The 9,127-nt window shown below is 48.5% G+C and overlaps 1 long non-coding RNA gene across 1 annotated transcript; it reads right to left on the reverse strand.

Moving 5' to 3' along the window:
• Nucleotides 1-571: 571 nt before the first annotated feature.
• On the reverse strand, nucleotides 572-7,720 carry LOC138654438 (uncharacterized). The gene is made up of 3 exons (XR_011316293.1): nucleotides 7,681-7,720; nucleotides 3,969-4,012; nucleotides 572-639 (listed from the first exon to the last, which is right to left on the reverse strand). It is a non-coding gene; the product is annotated as an uncharacterized lncRNA (long non-coding RNA).
• Nucleotides 7,721-9,127: the final 1,407 nt, after the last annotated feature.

A 9,127-nucleotide genomic window follows, 5' to 3' on the forward strand; every position in this document is an offset into this window, starting at 1 on the left:
TAAGTCTAGGTTCACATTTGCGGTTGAGTCTGCAGCATGTATTACTGGGAGACACACAGACCTCACATCCAGCCTATATTACTGGGAGACACACACAGACCTCACATCCAGCCTATATTACTAGGAGAGACATACAGACCTCACATCCAGCCTATATTACTGGGAGACACACACAGACCTCACATCCAGCCTATATTACTGGGAGAGACACACAGACCTCACATCCAGCCTATATTACTGGGAGAGACACACAGACCTCACATCCAGCCTATATTACTGGGAGACACACACAGACCTCACATCCAGCCTATATTACTGGGAGAGACATACAGGCCTCACATCCAGCCTATATTACTGGGAGAGACACACAGACCTCACATCCAGCCTATATTACTGGGAGAGACACACAGACCTCACATCCAGCCGATATTACTGGGAGAAGAAACGGCTAGCTGGCACACAACTTAGGGTAGATTGTATGGTGCTGGTGAACGGATTCAGGGATCCCATAAACAGCAAAGTCAATAATCACTGCACTCAGAGCGGATTTTGCTTCAAGTGAAATTTATTAATTTAACAGGTTATAAGCGACAGGTAATTTAACGTTTCGGCCACTCTGTGGCCTTGATCACAATGTCGCTGAAAAAAATGAAAGAAATATATACATAAAAATACAATATATACAGCCAGGTAAAAATATATACATATATACAAAGAAATTGAGCCATGTCATGGAAAAAGTGCATAAGTGAAGCAGACCATGTACTGATCATAGTTAGGTGTTGGAACAAATCACTTTTATAATAGGGTGTGTGGGCATGCCGAGAATAGGAAAAAAGGAAAAAAAAAACTAAAATAACCATAATGTACACGTAGTTAGATGGAAGAATGTGTGGCAAAAGTACAAAAGAGGACATACCGTTGCAATAAAGTATTAATCGTATTTGTATAATCCCATCAGGGAGAAGAGAAACATTGTTTAGGTATGTCCTGTTAGGGATAACAAAAAACCATGAATCGTAAGCACCCCATAATGGGATAGTCTTGTATCCAATAGGTGTCATATGATGTGGTGGAATGGGGAAGAGGAGGGAGAGAAGGAAAAAAAGGGGGGAAGGGTGAAAGGTAAAAGCGTGATATGGAAAAAACTTACACTAGTGCCCAGCTTGGAGAGACATAAATAAATCCTGTGGCTAGGGTATGATGAATGGTGGTACCACTAAAAGAGAGGGTAATATGGAAGAGATTCAGAACATCTATAATATAACGCTGGGAGCGTCACTCTGTCCGAAGCCTTTATAGACTGCATTGGCGCAAGCGCCGGCGCAGTCTGGCCCCCACAGAGTGACGCTCCCAGGAGATCGCAGTATGCGTAAGCACTGAACGCACACCGCGATCTCCACCGGAGAGTCAGGGACCGTGGACGCGCCAGGAGGGAGGGTAAGTATATTCACCTGTCCTCCGTTCCAGCGCTGCGTGCGGCTCCGTCTCCCGGCTCCTCTGCTGTGACAGAGTCCAGTCACAGGCAGAGGAGCCGGAGTGTGTGTTCAAGAAAATGGCGCCGGAAAGCGCGGACTGCGCAGGCGCCGATTCCTGCTGCCGGAATCGGCGCCTGCACAGTTCGCGCTTTCCGGCGCCATTTTCTTGAACACACACTCCGGCTCCACTGCAGGTGTGTCTTCAAGAAAATGGCGCCGGAGAGCGCGGACTGCGCAGGCGCCGATTCCTGCTGCCGGAATCGGCGCCTGCGCAGTCCGCGCTTTCCGGCGCCATTTTCTTGAAGACACACCTGCAGTGGAGCCGGACGATAGGTGAGTATGGTATTTTTTTTTTATATGGCAGCAGCATACGGGGGCATATAATACAATAGTGGCGCAGGATGGGAGCAGCACATGACAGAACGGGCGCAGGATGGCAGCAGCACATGACAGAACGGGCGCAGGATGGCAGCAGCGCATGACAGAACGGGCGCAGGATGGCAGCAGCACATGACAGAACGGGCGCAGGATGGCAGCAGCACATGACAGAACGGGCGCAGGATGGCAGCAGCACATGACAGAACGGGCACAGGATGGCAGCAGCACATGACAGAACGGGCGCAGGATGGCAGCAGCACATGACAGAACGGGCGCAGGATGGCAGCAGCGCATGACATAATGGGCGCAGGATGGGAGCAGCACATGACAGAACGGGCGCAGGATGGCAGCAGCGCATGACAGAACGGGGGCGCAGGATGGGAGCAGCACATGACAGAACGGGCGCAGGATGGCAGCAGCACATGACAGAACGGGCGCAGGATGGCAGCAGCACATGACAGAACGGGCGCAGGATGGCAGCAGCACATGACAGAACGGGCGCAGGATGGCAGCAGCGCATGACAGAACGGGCGCAGGATGGCAGCAGCGCATGACAGAACGGGCGCAGGATGGCAGCAGCACATGACAGAACGGGCGCAGGATGGCAGCAGCACATGACAGAACGGGCGCAGGATGGCAGCAGCACATGACAGAACGGGCACAGGATGGCAGCAGCACATGACAGAACGGGCGCAGGATGGCAGCAGCACATGACAGAACGGGCGCAGGATGGCAGCAGCGCATGACATAATGGGCGCAGGATGGGAGCAGCACATGACAGAACGGGCGCAGGATGGCAGCAGCGCATGACAGAACGGGGGCGCAGGATGGGAGCAGCACATGACAGAACGGGCGCAGGATGGCAGCAGCACATGACAGAACGGGCGCAGGATGGCAGCAGCACATGACAGAACGGGCGCAGGATGGCAGCAGCACATGACAGAACGGGCGCAGGATGGCAGCAGCACATGATGGAGACCATATACCAATATAAATGCTTGCCACCCGGGCGTAGAACGGGTTCAATAGCCAGTAGTATATATCACTATGAGTGGTGGTAATCAATAAAGTGTAGTAATTACCACGTTGGGATAAACTGTAGCCTTGAGGTAGATATTTATGCTGAAGATAAAGGAAGCTGCAAGGCAAGGTAAGTATAGTGGGAAGTAAAAAAGGAACGGTACTTATCTCAACAGTAGCTGGGCTTACAGCAGGAAAGTCACGCGGTGCCTGAGATCATGGCTGAAAAAGCCGACGTTGGTGGCAAAGTGGGAGGGCTGGCTGGTGTGCGCCCAAGAAGAAGGAGGTAGCGCCAGTCAGCAGAGCTCACTGCCTTATAGCGCATCGGCCGGTCAGGTGACCGGAAGTCCAGATGAACGCCGGCGCATGCGCAGAAGCCCAGCGACGGTGTGTGCGTCTGTGTAATGGGCTAGTATATGCGTAACCATGGCAACATAAGTGGAGGGCGGGCTGACGCGGTGACTTAGTGTATGTGGTAAGAGCAGGGAAGAGGAGGGGCCGCATGCATAGGGAGGCTGCATGGTGAATCGTTGCCGAGAGGAGTGTGGAAAAGGCAGTATTGTAGATGATGGGACACAAGGATAGGAAGAGAAGAGTAAACATGGATAGGTGGATGTGGGTGTTGGAAGAGAGGTAAATAATAAAGGATGACTGATGGATACACAGAATGGAACAAGTAAATGATGACATTTAGGGAACATGATATGTAAAGCGTGGACTCAAAGATAAATGGAAATAATTAATCAAACAAATATGCAAAATCACAGGGTAATGCGTAAAAGTACAGAATGAAAAAACGGGATACAGAAGAATAAAAATATTAATAAAAAATAATAATAGTAATTAAATAATGAAATGAAAAAATCAAATGGTAAATGAAAAAATACATGGATGAAGTATAGATCAAATAAAGAGAATAAATTAATAGAACTGATTTGCAACAAATGAAATAAATCGAGCATACACGTAGGAGTCCAAACCAAATAAACTAAATAAAAGGGGAAAAAAAGCATAGAAAAGCATAGAAAAAAAGCATAGGAAAGATGTGGGGAGGGGGGGGGGGGGGGCAGAATAAGGAGTGGTTCATCTTACCATCTCGGCTACGCACATCGGTTGTGACTATGAACTCAATTGATCTAGGAGAAAAAATTAGAGTTTTTATTATATTAACCAATCTATATATGGTTGAGACCCCTAGGATGAAGAGTGTCAAGAGTACATATCCAATATGTTTCGCGCTGTTTCAACAGCTTAATATGATTCCCGCCCCTCCTTGGTCTTGGGACTTTCTCTATTATCTGGAACCTGAGTTGGGCCATGTTATATTTAGCTTCCTTGAAATGGGCAGGAAGGGGTAACCATAATTTGTCACATCTGATTGTAGATTTGTGGCTTGAGATACGGTCCCTAATGGCTTGAGTTCTTTCGCCCACATATAGTAGGCCACAAGGACACTTAATGATGTACACGACAAAATTGCACTCGCATGTATAATAGTCCTTAATGGGATAATATTTGCCCGTGCGTGGATGGACTACCTCGTTGCCCTTGATGACGTTTGAACAACTCATGCAACTGAGGCATGGGAAGGTACCTGTCCTTCTCTGTCCACTGAAGGTTCTGGTAGATGTGGTTTTGACGGATCCTAGATCCGCCTTTACAACAGTGTCACGTATGTTGTTAGGGCGTCTGGTGCACATGAGTGGTGGATTCCTGAAAATCTGGATGTTGGGGTAAGCTTTGTTCAGGAGTGGCCAATGTTTGCGGATTATGTTGTGAGCCCTCAGCACAGACACATAGACGTCACATCCAGCCTATATTACTGGGAGAGACATACAGGCCTCACATCCAGCCTATATTACTGGGAGACACACACAGGCGTCACATCCAGCCTATATTACTGGGAGAGACATACAAGCCTCACATCCAGCCTATATTACTGGGAGAGACATACAGGCCTCACATCCAGCCTATATTACTGGGAGACACACACAGGCGTCACATCCAGCCTATATTACTGGGAGAGACATAAAGGCCTCACATCCAGCCTATATTACTGGGAAACACACAGACCTCACATCCAGCCTATATTATGGGGAGACACACAGACCTCAAATCCAGCCTATATTACTGGGAGACACACACAGGCCTCACATCCAGCCTATATTACTGGGAGAGACACGCAGACCTCACATCCAGCCTATATTACTGGGAGACACACACAGGCCTCACATCCAGCCTATATTACTGGGAGACAAAGACCTGACATCCAGCCTATATTACTGGGAGACACACACAGGCCTCACATCCAGCCTATATTACTGGGAGAGACACGCAGACCTCACATCCAGCCTATATTACTGGGAGAAACACAGACCTCACATTCAGCCTATAATACTGGGAGTTACAGGCCTCACATCCAGCCTATATTACAGGGAGAGACATACAGACCTCACATCCAGCCTATATTACTGGGAGACACACACAGGCCTCACATCCAGCCTATATTACTGGGAGAGACACGCAGACCTCAAATCCAGCCTATATTACTGGGAGACACACACAGGCCTCACATCCAGCCTATATTACTGGGAGACAAAGACCTGACATCCAGCCTATATTACTGGGAGACACACACAGGCCTCACATCCAGCCTATATTACTGGGAGAGACACGCAGACCTCACATCCAGCCTATATTACTGGGAGAAACACAGACCTCACATTCAGCCTATAATACTGGGAGTTACAGGCCTCACATCCAGCCTATATTACAGGGAGAGACATACAGACCTCACATCCAGCCTATATTACTGGGAGACACACAGACCTCACATCCAGCCTATATTACTGGGGGAGACACACATGCCTCACATCCAGCCTATATTACTGGGAGAGACACACAGACCTCACATCCAGTCTATATTACTGGGAGTCACACAGACCTCACATCCAGTGTTGTGAATTCTGTTATCGAACTTCCTCCTGTGGTCATGAATGGTACTTCGGCGAGTTCTGTTCATGGACTCCCTCTGGTGGCTGTGAGTGGAGCTGCTGCTTCTGAGGTTCCTTCCACAGGTGATGGAGTTTATTCGTTGGCTGGCTGCTCTATTTAACTCCACTCAGATCGTTACTCCATGCCAGCTGTCAATGTTCTTGTACTGGTTCAGTTCGCTCTTGGATCTTTCTGGTGACCTGTCTACTCCAGCAGAAGCTAAGTCCCTGCTAGTTAATTATTTGTTCATTGTTTTCTTGTCCAGCTTGCTATAATGATTTTGCCTTGCTAGCTGGAAGCTCTGGGATGCAGAGTGGCACCTCCGCACCGTGAGTCGGTGCGGAGGTCTTTTTGCACACTCTGCGTGGTCTTTTGTAGTTTTTTGTGCTGACCGCAAAGATACCTTTCCTATCCTCTGTCTGTTTAGTAAGTCGGGCCTCCCTTTGCTGTAACCTGTTTCATTTCTGTGTTTGTGACTTCATCTTAACTCACAGTCAATATATGTGGGGGGCTGCCTTTTCCTTTGGGGAATTTCTCTGAGGCAAGGTAGGCTTTATTTTCTATTTCTAGGGCTAGTTAGCTCTTAGGCTGTGAAGAGGCGTCTAGGCCGAGTTAGGTTCGCTCCACGGCTATTTCTAGTTGTGTGATAGGATTAGGGGTTGCAGTCAGCAGAGTTCCCACTTCCCAGAGCTTGTCCTGTGAGAGTTTAACCATCAGGTCGTTCCGGGTGCTCCTAACCACCAGGTCCATAACAATCCAGCCTATATTACTGGGGGACACACACAGGCCTCACATCCAGCCTATAATACTGGGAGACACAGACCTCACATCCAGCCTATATTACTGGGAGAGACACAGACCTCACATCCAGCCTATATTACTGGGAGACACACACACAGGCCTCACATCCAGCCTATATTACTGGGAGAGACACACAGACCTTACATCCAGCCTATATTACTGGGAGAAACACAGACCTCACATCCAGCCTATATTACTGGGAGTTACAGGCCTCACATCCAGCCTATATTACTGGGAGAGACACACAGACCTCACATCCAGCCTATATTACTGGGAGAGACACACAGACCTCACATCCAGCCTATATTACTGGGAGAGACACACAGACCTCACATCCAGCCTATATTACTGGGACAGACACAGGCCTCACATTCAACCTATATTACTGGGAGAGACACACAGACCTCACATCCAGCCTATATTAATAAGAGTTACAGGCCTCACATCCAGCCTATATTACTGGAAAGACATGGAGTGTCAAGGTGAAAATATATATCTTTAAACTCTTTTGTACTTTTATGTATTCTTATGCTGTGAAACAATAAGTTTTTCCCCTTTATGCTTGCTAATGCAAATGTAACTGTATTTAACATGGCTGCCAGTATTCACCTTTGCCCTAAATTCTGATTCTGCTAAAGAAGCAAGTTACACATTCCAGAAGCCAAGTATCATTTCTCTTGAAATGATACTTAAAGCGACGTGGAGAAGGGAAGATCCATCAGATGATGTCAGAGCCAACCAGAAAGACTGAATACTAGATACATTGCTTAAACCCCGCCTAACCCCACCCTCTGCACACCTTCCCCCAATAGATCATATAATGTTGTGTATTAGGAAATAAAGTCAGTTGCTGTGACGTTGCCACTACGTGTGGAAGTACGAGCATGCAATGAGATTGAACCAGCCTTTGTCTGAATCATTCTTATCCGGTACCAATGCTCACATAATCTGATTTGGAATGACTGGTGAAGGAAGGGTATTGTCGTGACGACCCTGGCAGGAGCATTACCTGATCTTCCAAATCCTCTGCTGCCAAATCATTGTCTCCTAAAACCAAGAATCAAACAAAAGTGTTACAGTGCAGTCATTAATTCATTAACGAAGCACTCATTCCATTTAAGTTTTTATTCGCTTAACCCCTTCCCGACCTTTGACGCCACGTAGGCATCATGAAAGTCGGTGCCAATCCGACACATGACGCCTATGTGGCGTCGTGGAAAGATCGCGTCCCTGCAGAAGGGGTGAAAGGGTTAACTCCAATTTCACCCGATCTGCAGGGACAGGTGGAGTGGTAGTTTAGCCCAGGGGGGGTGGCTTCACCCCCACCCCCCGTGGCTACGATCGCTCTAATTGGCTGTTGAAAGTGAAACTGCCAATCAGAACGATTTGTAATATTTCACCTAAAAAACTGGTGAAATATTACAATCCAGCCATGGCCGATGCTGCAATATCATCGGCCATGGCTGGAAACACTGGTGCACCCCCCCCCCACCGATCGCCCCCCCAGCCCTCCGATATATGTTCTGCTCCCCTCCGTCCTGTGCTCCGCTCCCCCGTCCTCCTGCCCGCTCCCCCGGTGCTCCGATGCCACACCCCCATGCTCCGACGCCCTCCTCCCCCCCATGCCCTGATCTCCCCCCTTTATACTTACCGGGCCTCCCGATGTCCGTCCGTCTTCTCCCTGGGCACTGCCATCTTCCAAAATGGCGGGCGCATGCGCAGTGCGCCCGCCGAATCTGCCGGCCGGCAGATTCGTTCCATGTACATTTTGATCACTGTGATAAAACCTATCACAGTGATCAAAATAAAAAAAAAAAAGTAAATGACCCCCCCCTTTATCACCCCCATAGGTAGGGACAATAATAAAATAAAGAAAAAATTTTGTTAGGGTTAGGAATGTGCACACGTATTCTGGTCCTCTGCGGATTTTTGCGCAGCAGTTTTTATAAATTCGCAGTGCAAAACCGCTGCGGATTTATCGCGGATTTACCTCAGTTTTTCTGCGGATTTCACTGCGGTTTTCTATTGGAGCAGTTGTAAAACCGCTGCGGAATTCGCAGAAAGAAGTGAAATGTGCGGAATGTAAACCGCTGCGTTTCCGCACAGTTTTTTCCGCAGCATGTGCGCAGCGTTTTTTGTAAACTCATGGGAAACTGTTGTGGACCCGCAGCAGCGGAAACGCTGTGGATCCGCAGCGTTTTCCGCATCGTGTGCACATACCCTTAGAATTAGGCTATGTGCACACGGTGCGGATTTGGCTGCGGACCCGCTGCGGATTAGCCGCTGCGGATTCGTAGCAGTTTTCCATCAGCTTTACAGTTCCATGTAAACCTATGGCAAACCAAATCCTCTGTGCCCATGGTGCGGAAAATACCGCGTGGGAACGCTGTGTTGTATTTTCTGCAGCATGTCAATTCTTTGCGCGAATTCCGCAGCGTTTTACACCTGTTCCTCAA

The sequence above is a fragment of the Ranitomeya imitator genome, unplaced genomic scaffold (genome assembly GCF_032444005.1).
Source record: "Ranitomeya imitator isolate aRanImi1 unplaced genomic scaffold, aRanImi1.pri SCAFFOLD_172, whole genome shotgun sequence".
Taxonomy (NCBI): domain Eukaryota; kingdom Metazoa; phylum Chordata; class Amphibia; order Anura; family Dendrobatidae; genus Ranitomeya; species Ranitomeya imitator.